The sequence below is a fragment of the Puma concolor genome, chromosome D1, assembly GCF_028749965.1.
Source record: "Puma concolor isolate L17-30 chromosome D1, mPumCon1.1.hap2, whole genome shotgun sequence".
In the NCBI taxonomy this organism is placed as follows: domain Eukaryota; kingdom Metazoa; phylum Chordata; class Mammalia; order Carnivora; family Felidae; genus Puma; species Puma concolor.
In genome coordinates this window covers 25,798,371-25,812,764 of record NC_141676.1, presented here as the reverse complement: position 1 = coordinate 25,812,764, position 14,394 = coordinate 25,798,371, and the positions used below count along the sequence as shown (strand labels likewise).

At 47.5% G+C, this 14,394-nt stretch overlaps 1 long non-coding RNA gene across 5 annotated transcripts in view; it reads left to right on the top strand.

Annotated features, from left to right (window-relative positions):
• The first annotated feature begins 1,838 nt into the window (after positions 1–1,838).
• Positions 1,839–14,394, top strand: part of LOC147576548 (uncharacterized) — a 59,754-nt gene continuing 47,198 nt past the window's right edge. For 4 of the 5 annotated variants that reach the window (XR_015240891.1, XR_015240889.1, XR_015240892.1 and 1 more), the window contains exon 1: positions 2,320–2,590. This is a non-coding gene — a long non-coding RNA (uncharacterized LOC147576548). Of the gene's footprint in view, positions 1,945–2,319; positions 2,591–14,394 lie in introns of those variants that run through there. The other variant, XR_015240890.1, reaches the window with a different exon arrangement.

Genomic DNA, 14,394 nt, shown 5'->3' with positions numbered 1-14,394 from the left:
TGTAACCATCACACAATGCAAGAACATATTTACCACCTAGAAGAAAAAACACACTCTAGCTAGCATCCCGCCTTCTCTCCCCACTACACCCCAGCCCCAGGGAACCACTAATCTCCTTTCCTCTCTATCTGCCTGTTCTGGACATTTCATATAAAACGGAATCACACGTGACTGTTTTTATCAATTTCTTCCACTTAGCCTGTTTTCAAGGATCGTCCATATTGTGTAGCATGTATCAATACTTCATTCCTTCTGATTGCTGAGTAATTTCCATTGTATGGTGAGATCACGTTTTGTTTACCCATTCACCGAGTGATGGGTATTTGGCTCATTTCTGCCTTTTGGCTCTCATGAGTGATGCTGCTGCGAGCACTCTTGAGCAAGCTTTTGCATAGGTTCCTATTTTCCTTTCTCTTGGGGTGTATACCCAGGAGTGAAATTCCTGGGTCACAGAGTCACTCTGGGTTTAACTTTTTGGGGAACTGCCAGACCGTTTCCCAGAGTGGTTGCACCATTTATGTTCTCATCAGCGACATCTGAGAGTTCCAATTTCCCCACATCCTCACCGCCGCTGGTTGTTATCCGTCTGTCTGGTTATAGCCGTCCTGTGGGTGTGAGGTGGTGTGATGAGCAAGCTTGCTTCCAGTTGAAATGTGCATGGCAAGCGCATGTGTCATTGAGGCTACTGATGGTCATTTGAGGTGACTGATGGAGTTCATGGAGGTTTAAAACCCCAGTCTACCCTTGGGTCCTGCCACCAAGTCCGGGCTGCCTTCTTCATTAGAGGACTGCCTGCAGGAGGCAGATTAGGCCGAGGGGCCTGTGGCCCTTTAGGGAGAGCCCCTCATTTCCCTGGTTTCCCTTTTCCTCGCCCCCATTTCATGGACTGAGATGAGGGTGTGTGTCCATGGAGAGAAGGAGCTAAGGGGTGGCTTACCCTTTTTGGTCTTAGGCCACCTGCTCTGAGTCAAAGACTGGTTGTGAGGTGCCCCGATCAGCTCGCTGGGAGACTGCAGGCAACCTGGGGACGGAAGACCTGAAAATGACAGGTGCACACTGGCGTGGACGTGCTGTCTGTGTCCGGATCAGGCAACACAAGCTGCGTGATGGGGGGGTCCCTTCGCACTAACAGTGTCTTAGTTTATGCAGTATTTCAAAATTGGGAAACGTGACCTCAAAATCCAGATTTCTGGCTTTTCTCTAAAACTTGACTGGCCTCGCCATGCCACGTGGCCTTGCCACGTTGCAGCACTTGGCTGGAGCTGAGCCCCAGTTGCCCCCCGAAGATGGGCATGGGCTGTCTCTGCATCCCCACTGTCCCCACTGCTCCCTGTTATGTCACACTTGGCCCTCCGCACACGTTGTCACCGGCCTCACCCCTGCCCAGGAGTATTCGTTAGTGCCCAGCTTCCCTCAGCGACCTAGTGGGGTAAAGTTCGGCCACAGTCGATGGCAAGACTGGGTTTGTACTTGAGATCCTGGAGTTCCCGCTATCTGTGCCCTCACACAAGCTGCAGGTGTGGACATCTAATTTCCCATTCGCGCTTCTCAAGTGATTTGTACGGACCAAGCGCTGCTCTAAGAGCTTCGCGTGTGTAAACTCATTCAGTCCTCACAGGGACCCAAGAATAATCCCGGTTTACAAGTGAGAAAACTAAGGGTCAGAAATCAAACTCACAATCCATGGGTAATTAGCGGCAGACCAAGGATTGGAACGCAGGGGCAAATGAGGTCATCTTGTGAGCTCGCTCACGATACAGTGCCTGGTCCATTAGGGGCACTCAGCGGAGGCTGCCGCATGATGAGTCACCTGGCCTTGCCACTGCTCTCCGCTCCCCAGCTGGGCGGCCCTGGCCAGGTGCCCTTCAGCGAAGCCGGGAGGTGGAATAGATGACATATGTGTTTGGAGAGATGATATCTGATTCTCTTCGGCTCTAACTTGTGGTGAGTCTCTGACAGCTAGCGAGAGAAGAGGGGAGGGAGACGAGAGGGGCATTTGGCAATTTGTGATGCCCGGAAGACTAGCGTGTACCCAGTGGCTCACTCCCCAGGGGGTGTCCCCTGTCCTCCCACTTGAGAACGCCATGAGCTGGGAGTCCAAAGTTCCCCTCCCGGCTCTGACGAGCCTGGTGGGTATGATTAGTGAAGTCCAGAGCGCATCAGGCTGGGAGGGCACTGTGGCCTCGTTTCTCCCCCTCCGTCCCCAGGAGCAACACAGAAGTGGCTGGTAACACACGGCATTGTCCTCACACACAGGGCCTCTTTGTTTCCCCCGATACACAGAGAGGAGGCTGTAACAATGGCCTTGAATGGCACTCTGCTCTCCTTTCTCCAATGTTATACTTCGTTTTTTTTTCAGTTCTGGAATCAGCTAGACAATTATTTCCTGCGGGAGGTATCAGCTTTTCATCTTTTCCGTCTGCTTCTCTGTCAGTCCTCAGGCCCCAGCTCAGTGGGGACGGAGTGGAGAGCTAGACCCAGAGAGAGCGGGGCCCATCCAAATGTCACCTTTGCAGGAGGCTGGAAGGTGGTGGTACTTCACCTCTCCCCTGCAAGGTGGGACCAGCCCTAGAGGAAGGAGCCAGACCAGGTAAGGGGAGAGATGGGCTGAAAGCTGCTGATGGGGAGCAGGGCCTGGGGGCAATGGCTGAGGGGGATGGGTTTCTGTTTTTAAGATGCCCTGTTTGCTAGAGAGCCACTGGCTCCTGGTAAACAAACGCACAAGCAAAAGCAACTGAGGTCAAGTTAACAGTCTCCCAGTTAGGGAAACACTCAGCCTGTCTGATGCTTATTCAATGCCTCTGATGTCTTGGGGTGACAAAAAACTTTAGGGTCCATGTAGACCTATTGAAAGGACTGTTCCCTTAATGATAGCTGCCATTATTAAGCTCTTACTATATGTACTGTATTTGCATACATATTACCAAATGTATCTTACCGTATTGATAGCAGTTATAGCAAGCACTTATACAATGTGTTTTCCGTTCTTGCTTGATTCAAGCCCAGCACTCTGGTCCTAGAGTCTGTTTTTCATCACACGCTTCTTATATAATATTCTTTACACTAAATCAAGGTTATTCCAAGGTTTCACTTTGAGAGGCAGTCGTGTGTAATGATAACTCTGTGTATGGAGTCCTTTGCCCTCTGACAGGCAGCGTTCCAAGTGTTTTGCCTCTGTGTCCTCATTTATTCCACATAGTAACACTATCGGATGGGTACTTTTGTTACCTCCATTTTGTTGACGAGGCCGTTGAAGTACAGAGAAGTCAAGTAACTCTCCCAGGGTCACACAGCTGTCAAGTGGCAGAGCCTGGATTTGAACTCAGTTCTCTCTGGAGTGTTATGTGGATCTAAAGCCTGCCCAGCCCTGTGGCTGGTTTGGAGTTAGTGTCCTCCTCTGGGTCATGAGTTATAGAGAGTGGCATTTTGTCCCTGGCTCTGTAGAAAATCTGTACTTATGTCATTCGCTTGAGGAATACAGAAGATCTTAAATGGCTTGTCTATTGTGGTTAGCTTTTGCCTTGCTTGACTGCCCAGTGGAACTGCCCAATGGGGACAGGGAAGGAATTTGGAGTGATAATTGCTCAACAAATGCCATCTTCTCCTTTGCCAGAGACTGGGCTCAGTTGCCATATGTGTAGGAGGATGTATGTTAAATAAACAGGACTCACAGGGTACAGTCAGGAAGCCAACTTTATTTTGGCCTGTTCCTGCCCCTCAATTTTTCTGTGCTGTCCCCAGGATGAAAATTAGGGCAGGGCCATGCCTCTTCTGACTACCTTTCTAGTTCCCACACTGACTCAGTTCGGTAACGGATTATGTTCGGGTGCGTGGAATAACCCAGCCCTTCAAACTCTGTTCCAAGTGGAGACTCTCTTCCTCCTCCAGCTGGGGCCTGGAGCAGGGAGCAGGAGTACAAGGTGGGTTTCCTGCTTCCCACCTATGCTTCTGTCTGTCTGGCTGAGGATTCGGACCCCTGGCGGGGACAGGAGGGGAGGAGAGGAGGGGGAGGAGGAGCAGGGAGATGTTACTTGGTTAATCCTGCGGTTATCTGGATGGGCCCGGTGGCTGTTTACACCTGATTCATTACCTCTTGGCACAATTTTGTAGATACTTCCGAGAACACCCTCTGTCCTTGTCTTCGAGACTTTCTAAACTGCTGGTCCCTAAGACTCTTTCTCCTGTCCCCTAGCGCCTGAGCTATGCTTATTAGTTTGGTGGGGCAGCCAAAACAGACACCACAGACTGGGTGTCTTAAACAACAGAAAGTTCTGGGCACAGGAAGTCGGAGATCAAGCTGTCGGCAGGCTTGGTTTCTTCTGAGGCCTCTCTTGTCGGTTTGGAGATGGCCGTGTTCTTCCTGTTCTTCACGTGGTCTTCCCTTTGTGTACATGCATCCCTGGCGTCTCTCCGTGTGTGTCCAAATCTCTTCTTCTTATGAAGACACCAACCAGATTGGATTAGGGTCCACGCTAAAGGCCTCATTTTAACTCAATCACCTCTCTTAAAGCCTTGTCTCCAAATACACTTATATTCTGAGGTACCGGGAGTCTGGGGCACACAATCCAGCTACAACAGGTGTTGTCAGCTTTTGTCCCTGGAGGAGCTTGCACTCCTCCTGGTGGCCCTCTCAGAGAGGATCTATACACCCCATGAGGTCACCTGTTGCACACCTCTGGCTTATCAGAAATACCCAAAGCCGCCAGGCCCCCCCACTCCAGCTGGCCACCCCATCTCTCTTCACTTGGGGCTTCCAAAGCATGATGCCGACGCTGGACCTCAGAGACGCTCAAGCTCCAGGGATACGGTGCTTTCGAGATCGCTCTTGGGAGGTGGGAGGTGGGTGGTTGGGACTTGGAGCATACCTACTGCTCATTCCAAAATTCCTCCTCTGCGCTCCCACAGTTTTCTCCTCCAGCCCTCCTTGGCGGGCTGGGCATGGTCCAATAAGGGGGAAACTGGTTTCTTTAGTAAGTCCTGCATGACGGGCCACAGCTCCCTTGGAATGTGTCACCTAATGTGTCTTCAGCACAAAGTGAGACTAAAATAGCCTTCCCATCCTGCTACCCCTACGATATCTCATTTAATTTTCATGAAGAACCCTATGGGAAAGATAATAGTGTCCACGTCTAGCTGAAGGAGGAGACTCTGGAGCTGAGAATGGTGCAGGAACTCCCCCAGGGTAGGCTCTCAAGCCAGTGGGGGGTGGGAAGCGGAGATCCGCTTCGACCTGCTTTACTGTCCCTTCCTTAGGCCTTCACCACCAGGCTTCTTAGAGCTTTTGACTGCTGGACTTTGTTCTGTACTGGGAAGAATTTCCTTCTTAGCAGAATGTTACAAAGGTAAAAAAAAGGTAAAATCCCTGCCTGTGTTCCAGTTTGAATGCAGGGGCTGGTGCCAGGGACAGCAGCAGGCCCAGTGTGAGATGGGCTCCCTGTACCAAAGGGATCTGCTTGAACCCTCCACCCCTCCCCCAGCATGACTTGATCCGTGGAGCAATGACATAGCATTGGAATATCTTTCTCTGTGCACCAAAGCAAAATTGCATTCTGAAATCTTATTTTTTTTTATTTTGTTTTTTTAAATTTACATCCAAATTAGTTAGCATATAGTGCAACAGTGATTTCAGGAGTAGATTCCTTAATTCCCTTTACCCATTTAGCCCATCCCCCATCCCACAACCCCTCCAGTAACCCTCAGTTTGTTCTCCATATTTATGAGCCTCTTCTGTTTTGTTCCCCTCCCTGTTTTTATTCTTGCTTCCCTTCCCTTATGTTCATCTATTTTGTATCGTAAAGTCCTCATATGAGTGCAGTCATATGAGAGTCTGGGGCCCTGGGGACTGGACGGGGATATGCCAGGGCTGCAGCTGACTTAGACCAGGAAAGAAAGAGGGAACAATATATTTTTTTTTTATCTGCTCAGCAATCATTTAGCGAACACTTATTACACTTAAGGTTTTTTTGTGGGCACTCTTCCAGGAAGGCACGGGTCGTTGAATGGGCCCTGGAAAAAGTGAGGTCTGAGATTCTGTTTGGGTTCTCAGAGGAAGGTGAGGCACTGGAAGGAGAATGTTTCCAGTTGAGGGAAGGGAGGCTTGGAAAAGCATGATGTGATCGGCGACCTGCACTTGGTTTTGAATTATCAGGCATCAAGGGTAGAGGGTGCAGGAGTCAAGCCAGGGCAAAGGAGGAAGGTGGGAGCTGCCAGATTATTACTTGAGGCTGGACAGGGAGGCTGGACCCAGGTGGGGACACAGCAGGGCTTTAAGCAGAGAGGGAGACTTGAAAGGGGTTGCCTTTTAGAGAGAGGGCTCTGATGGGGGCAGGATGGGGGCACACTGGGGCATTAGAGGTGTCAAGATCTAGGGAGTTGGGCAAGGGAGGACAAAGAGCTGGACCAAAGCCCTGGCATCTGGAATGTTCCTCTGGTTTCTGAGTTGGCCCACTTGCCATTCATTACCAAGGTGTGTGTGTGTGTGTGTGTGTGTGTGTGTGTGTGTGTGAAGAGGGCAGCTGGGCTGGGATTGGAGCTGGCTGAAGATGCTTTTTAGCAGGAGGAAGTAGAGCATGGAAGTTGTTCTTTCTTTCAACAAATAGGTCCTCGGGGCCATGAGCTGAGAGCTGGGGAGAGGGAAGCAGAGGGGACACATTCCATTCCTCTCAGAGCTCACAGCCCAAGTGAAGGAACAATTCAAATGTAATGTAGCAGAAAGACTGTAAAAGGCAATTGGGGGAGGGCTGGGGAAATTTGGGTACTGGCCAAGCATTTGGCGACATCAGAGAATGATTCATTTCTAAAAGTGTGATTATGGCGTTGTATTTTAGGTGGGAGAATAGTTCTCAGCTTTCTTCCTTTTTTGGAGGTGCAAGTTGAATTGTTTAGGGGTGAAAGTTCAAGATGTCCATAATTTACTTGGAAATAAAATAAGGACACAAACAAAGAGAGAGAAAATATGGTAAAATGTTACCAGTTGTTGTGAGTGTATGAGAGTTCATGGTACTGTTATACATGATTATTTCCTTGGCTTTTGGTTTTTTCGTGTGGAAACTTTCAAAATAAAAATTTAAAAATACAAAGTAGCAAGTGTGTTGATGGGGAGTAAGGGTGCTGGGGGAACACAAAAGAGGGCCCCTAATTGGAATTGGATGGGTGAGAAAAGCTTCCCAAAGAAAATAGCATCTAAGAGTGGAGAGATGGAACGGTTGATGGACAGGGGGATAGGGAAGCACTTTGGGGAGAATGTAAGAGGCAGCATGTGTGAATGCTTGGTAGCTGGTTTTGTTAGATGAACAACAAAAAAAAGACATTCAATGTGACTGTAGAATGTGAGTCAAGGAGTTACCAAGAGGTGAGAAGGGAAGGTGTCATGAGGTGTGTGTGCATAAGTTTGGACTTTGAGCTGACATTAGCGTAAGCAGGGGGTGCATTTCAGAGAGGTGACGCGACTGTGTATTGAGCTGTTGGGTCTGGCAGCCATTGTTGGAAGCACTTCACCCGTCTTAGTTCACTTAATCCTCACTGACTTCCAGGCACCTAGAAATCAGCACCTCTATTTTACAGATTAAGACAAACTGAGGCCCAGAGCAGCTAAGTAGCTGCTGAAGGTCACAAATATGGAAGATCCAGGATGGGAACCCAGGCAGCCTGGCTCCAGAGCATGCTTTCAACCCACTAGGCCACCCCACCTCTCAGGGCCAGGCTGTTCTCTGCAGAGAAAGAGTTGGAGGAGAGCAGGACTCGAGGCAGGGAGACCACTTAGGAGGCAGTTGCGCAAGCCCAGACGAGTGGCGAAGGTGACTTGCACTGATAGAGTAACCGTGGAGATGGAGGAAATGGACAGGGCAGAGCTATTCGGGAGCGAAGTCGACAGGACTTGGTGATCAAACGGTTGTGTGCAGGGGGAGTCAAAGATGGCGTCCAGCCCACACCCCACCGAGAACCTGCCCCACTTTGGCATGACACCGGGGACCTGGTCAGAGGGTGTGGAGCTGTCCTCTTCCCAGCACACGGAGAGAGTTAGCAGATCCTTAAGATCACCTCCATCTGTGAGGGGCAGCCTACTGGCCATCCGACTCACATTTCTCTTGTCCTGGCCTCTGCTAATTTTGTCACCTGCAACTGCTGTAATCTGTAGGTCATTCCCGGACCCTAAGTTTCCTGGCACAGTTAGGCCACAGCCCCTGGTAGCTTTCCTAAGTGCCTCCTAGCCCACCCAGCACAGCGTTGGCTGCGAATGACACAGGTGGACGCCTGTGCTGTTTCACCAGGAGCCCCTGATCCTTGGGCCCCCTTCACAGGGCTCAGCCGGGACGACAAATTAAACAAATATTGAAAACCAATAAAAAGAAAAACACTTGGCCGTGTCCTTCTAATGCTTATTGATTTTTAAGATCTTCTCAGGCATGAAAACAAGATTCACCCTTGTCATCTTGCCATTGGATTCCTGTTAGTTGCAAGAGTGGCTTATCGATCAGGGTGGGGGTACCCAGCAGGGCCAGTATGGGCCTGTCCCCTGTCCAGGTCATCAACCCCAGAGACGGAGCTCAGCTGGGAGGGAATGGTACCCACTCCAAGTGAAGGGCATTATGGCCTGGGAGGGGCCTCGTGGCATCTGGAAAGCCACTGAGGCCACTTTCGGGTTCATGCCAATCTCTGGGGGCCTTGTTGTTTTCCCTTGCAAAAGGCCCCAAGAATTCAAGGTTATTTTATATGTGTACATCAAAAATGACACGACTACCGCATGAATTCATGCATAGAGAACACGGGTCTGCAGAGTAAAACATGAGCACTTCTGTAGATACTGCCCCCCATGTCTCTCTCCCGGGGAATTGCTCATTTGACAGTAAGTATTTATTTGGCCGCTGCTGTGTGTACGTCCAGTTCTAGGTGTTGGCAATACAGCAGCGCACAAAATGAAAAAATCCCTGCTCTCCCGGGAGCTTACGTTCCAGGGAACACTGTGAGGGGCTTTGGGTGCAGGCTTCCTGTCTACGTCTGTGTCTTACCTGTGCCCTGAGTTCATGTTGTGCACGTGATTCTGTGAGTGGCCTCTTCACCAACAGTGTGCCTTGCAGCCCATTCCATGTTAGCCTAAATGGACCTGCCTCATCTTTGATAGCTATTTAATGGTCTTCTGCAGGATAATCCTTTGCAGATAGGCACACGGGTTGTTCTAATATTTTTCGCCAATAGGGCTGCAGCAAACTTTCTTCTGCATATGCTGTTGTAGACGTGAGAGTCTGCACACGTACTGTGTAACCACAGGCAAGTTAATGAACCTCTCTGTGCCTCCGTTTCTTCATGTATAAACCGAAGGTAATAGTGCCTCCCTCTGTTCACTAAGGAAATGCAAACCACAGAGAGGTGCCATTTCACTCCCGCTAGGATGTCTATAATCAAAAAGACAGATAATAGCGAGTGTTGACTGGAGAAGATAGGAAGAAATTGGAACCTTTGTGTACTGCGGATGGGAATGTAAAATGGTGCAGCCACTTTGGGAAAAAGTTTGGCAGCTCCGAGAAGGTAAAGCAGACAATTACACCGTAGGACCCAAACAATTCTACTGTAATGCAGATACACACATGGCCACACAAAATGTTGCATGCAAATATTCATAGCAGCCAAAAGGTAGAAACAACCCAAATTCCCACTAACTGATGAATGGATAGACAAGATGTGATATATCTATGCATTGAATGTTATTTGGCATTAAAAAGACATGAAATGCAACATGAGCCAGTCTTGAAAGCATGCTAACTGAAGGAGGCCAGTTACAAAAGAGCACATTGTATATTTCACTGATAGGAAATGTCCAGAAGAGGCAGATGTACAGAGACAGAAAGTAGTCTGATGGTTGCCAGGGGGCTGAGGGGTTGAGGCAATGGAGAATGACTCCTAACAGGTACAGGGTTTCTTTTTGGAGTGATGAAAATGTTCTAAAATTACAATAATGGTTGCACAACTCTGTGAATAGGCTAAAAAGTATTAAACTGTACGTTTTATTTTATGTTTATTTTTGAGAGACAGAGAGAGAGAGAGAGAGAGAGAGCGCGTGCACATGAGTGGGGGAGGGGCAGAGAGAGAGAGAGAGGGAGACACAGAATCTGAAACAGGCTCCAGGCTCTGAGCGGTCAGCACGGAGCCGAGGCGGGACTCAAACTCGGGAATGGCGAGATTGTGACCTAGGCCTAAATCAGACGCTTAACCGACTGAGCCACCCAGGCATCCCTGAACAGTACATTTTAAGTGGGTAAATTGTATGGCATATGAATTGTATCTCAATAGAGCTGTTATTTAAAAATAGTGACGATAATAATACCTCCCTTGCAGGTTGTAAGGATGAACTGAGATGGCATAAGAATGCGTAGAACAGGGGCGCCTGGGTGGCGCAGTCGGTTAAGCGTCCGACTTCAGCCAGGTCACGATCTCGCGGTCCGTGAGTTCGAGCCCCGCGTCAGGCTCTGGGCTGATGGCTCGGAGCCTGGAGCCTGTTTCCGATTCTGTGTCTCCCTCTCTCTCTGCCCTTCCCCCGTTCATGCTCTGTCTCTCTCTGTCCCAAAAATAAATAAAAAAGGTTGAAAAAAAAATTAAAAAAAAAAAAAAAAGAATGCGTAGAACAGTACCTGGCATCCGGAAGCTCTAAGGGTCCGCCCTTCTGTTGTTGCTTCTGGAGAATGGGTTCCCAGAAACAGAACTGTTGAGCATTTTTTTAATTTTAATTTTTTAGTTTTCCAAGATTGCAAAGTTGCCCTCTTCAAAGCTGTCTTCACCCGTCCACTCTCAGAAGCAGTGTGCGAGTGCCCGTTTTTCTCTTTTCTTCTTCTTTTCAAAGAAGCCACCACCGGAGGCGGGGGGGGGGGGGGGTGGAAGGGCTGGAAGAATACATACCAGTTTTAACTCTGGTTTTCTTCAGGTGTTGGGATCATGTGTGGATTTTCTTTTCTTTTCCCATATTGTTTGTCTGAATTTTCTCATATTTTCAAAAACAGAACATGGAAACGGCATGATTTCCTTCTTTTCATGACTGAGTAATATTCCACTGATTTATAGCCCACATCTTCTTTATCCCCTTGTCTACAGATGGACACAAGGGTTGTTTCCACATCTTGGCTATTGTAAATAATGCTGCAATGAACATAGGGGCACGTATATTTTTTCGAACTAGTGTTTTTGTTTTCTTTGGGTAAATACCGAGTAGTGGAATTCTGAGTCATATGTTAATTCTTTTTTTAAGTTTTTGAGGAACCTCCAGACTGTTTTCCACAGTGGCTGCACCAGTTCGCAATCCCACCAATAGTGCATGAGTGTCCCCCTTTCTCCACATCCTCACCAACACTTGTTGTTTCTTGTGGTTTTTATTTTAGCCATTCTGACAGGCGTTAAGTGAGATCTCACGGTGGTTTTAATTTGGATTTACCTGATGATTTGTGATCTTTTCATGGATGGACCTAAGGGGATATATAATGCTAAGTGAAATAAATCAGTCAGAAAAAGACAAATAGCATATGATTTCACTCATGTGGAAGTTAAGAAAGAAAACAAATGAACAAGTAAATATTAAAAACAGGCAAAAAACACAGACTCTTAAATACATAGGACAAATTGGTGGTTGCCAGACGGACAGTGGATATGGGGATGTGTGAAATAAATAAAGGGTATTAAGAGTACACTTACCATGATGAGCACTGAGAAATGTACAGAAGTGTGGAATCATTATATTGTTACACCTGTAAAATATAACGCTGTGTGTTAATTATACACGAATAAATATTTGTGTTGAGTTTTTACTTTTAAGTAATCTCTACACTCAATGTGGGGCTCGAACCCACAACCCCAGGATCAAGACTTGCATGGTCTACCAACTGAGCTAGGCAGGAGCCCCCCAAAATATTTTTTATTATATATACATATATATATATATAATTTTAGAGAGACAGAGTGCGAGTGGCAAAGAGAGGCAAAAGAAGAGAGAGAGATTATCTTAAGCAGTCTCCACGCTCAGCATGGAGCCCAATGCAGGGCTCAAACCCAAGAACCATGAGATCATGGCCTGAGCCCAAATCAAGAGTTGAACGTTTAACTGGCTGAGCCACCAGGCTCCGCAAAAAATATTTTTTAATTTACAAATCCGGAACAGGTAATAATTATAAAACATTTTTAAAGTAAAAGTATGTTCTATCTCCCTTTCAGCATCAGATTTTGCCCTTTGCAGGCTTTAGTGGTTAAGATGGGAGACCTTATACTCATCCACCCTAAAAAGACACAGCTCCTTCCCATTGGGAAGGTTTTGTTGCAACAGCTAGAGGACAGTAACACAGGGAAGTATAGAAATGACAGTGATTAGCCCAGGCCTGCCCTTTCTCGGTTGCTGGTACCAAAAAAAACATACCTGTGGGTCATTTGCACCCTTACCAGACACTGGACACCAAAGTTTGCAAATACCTCATATGCCTTGTCATTGAACCCTCACGAAGATCCTATGGCATCGGGACCATTGCACAAAAAGGAGTTAGAGAAATGAAGTGATTGCCCAAATGCACTGCTAGTAAATGGTAGACATGGGGAAAGATGCCTTTAGTAGTGAGTTCAGTGAGTCACACACCTGGATCTTTTATTACCTCATTTAGAAGTAAGGATGCCTTTTTAATTTATTTGAACTTGTATAGACAGAAAAATAAATAGCTAAATAAAGGCCTAAGTTAAAACTTGTTTTTAACTAAAAAAAAAACAATTAAAAAATAATAAAAGTAAGGATGCAGTTAAGGCAACCTTCAGGGGAGGCAGGTTCAGTAGTCTGGTGATGTCCTTAGGACACCTGTCCTTTCCAACTCTCTCTCTGCCATCTTCCTGTTGTTCTCATCTTCAGGGAGAAATAGGGCAGTAGGAGGAATATCTAGACAGAGCAGGGTTCAGAGAGAGAGAGAGAGAGAGAGAGAGAGTCAGTTTCTTTTTGGGGCTTTCTTCTTAGAGTGAAGTAACTTTTTCCAGAAGCCCATCCCCACTCCTTCCAGCAAACTTTTCCCACAGGAACAATCTGTCTCATAAGCTGACCCTAGGTCACTTATCTGTCCCTGAGCCAAGCACGGCCAAAGGGAATGGAATTACCTCTTGACCAATTTGGCCTATCCCCCGGAGTTTGTGTTGGGTGGGTCATTGTTCCTTGAGGAAGGGAGGCCCTTGAGCAAAATTAGGAGTGTGTTTGGAAGGGAAAAGGGTAAGTGGATGTTGAAGAGTTCGGTGGAGGACCCAACAGTATCCAACATACGGAGAGACTTACGTTGTCGAAGTTGAGAGTGTCTATTTCTAGTTACCGCACTGCTCTGCATGGTGGCCAATGCTTCTATGGCTAGAAATTGGTTTTTTAAAGCTGAAGCTTATAAATCACCCACATCTGCCCCTTCTCTCTGCCTGAAGTTCCCATCCTCTATGATGGGAGGCTTGGAAGTTTGATTTAGGGCAGATCGCTGGGAGTGAAGTAGTGGGTTTTTTAAATATCCCAGAGGCAACTAGGTAATTTCCATCTTGGGGATCTCTAGCCGGGGACACTGTCACTTCACATTCCCATTGGGGCTCTCAGGAAAGGTCTCCTCTTGGCAGCTTCCGGGACTGACTTCATCAATAGGACCGTGTCAGTTTGTGGATTTAGAGGGTTTTGGGAAGAGGTACTTGGCCTCCCTTCATGGGAATCATATTTTTAGCTAATGTGATAGATTGGAGTATTAGTCAGCAATTTTTCATTCACTTCCCTTGCAGCTTAGGACACAGTATATTTCTTGTCCCACTGACTTTGGGCTTGGTCATTGACACGTTTTAGCCAGTGGAAGATGAATGGATGTGACTCTCGCAGAGGCTTTAAATAGCGCGTGCACTGCTCGGCTTCCCTTGTGTAATTAGCATGAGAAGAGCGCACTTTGGATAGCCACTGCCCCTTCTCTCTGGCCTCCAACGATGAGCCACATGGAGCAGACCCAAACTTGAACTGAAGCAGAGTCGCCCTAGCCAACCTGCAGACCTGTGTGCAGGAAAAATTAATGCTTGTTTTCATAAGCCACGTGCCTTTATTCCGGAGCTGTGCTGCAGCCGAGCTGACTGCTACAAAGGGTATTTCTGAATGCTGGCCGAAGGGTCTGGAGGGTGTGGCACACACGTAGGACAGGCTGTGAGAACATGTCCCATCCAAGCACCTCCTGGAATAGCATGTGTTGGATATAGCTCAGGGAGAGAATGAACTGGAGATATTTGAGTAAGCTTCTTGGAACAGCCCAAATTCTAAGAACTTTTATAAACTGTTCTCTGGCCCCTTCTCAACAAAATAACTTCATGGCCAAGAAATTGCTAAACCACGTGTTTCATCATCAGTGTTCAAATATAGTAGAATGTAGAGGAAAGAGT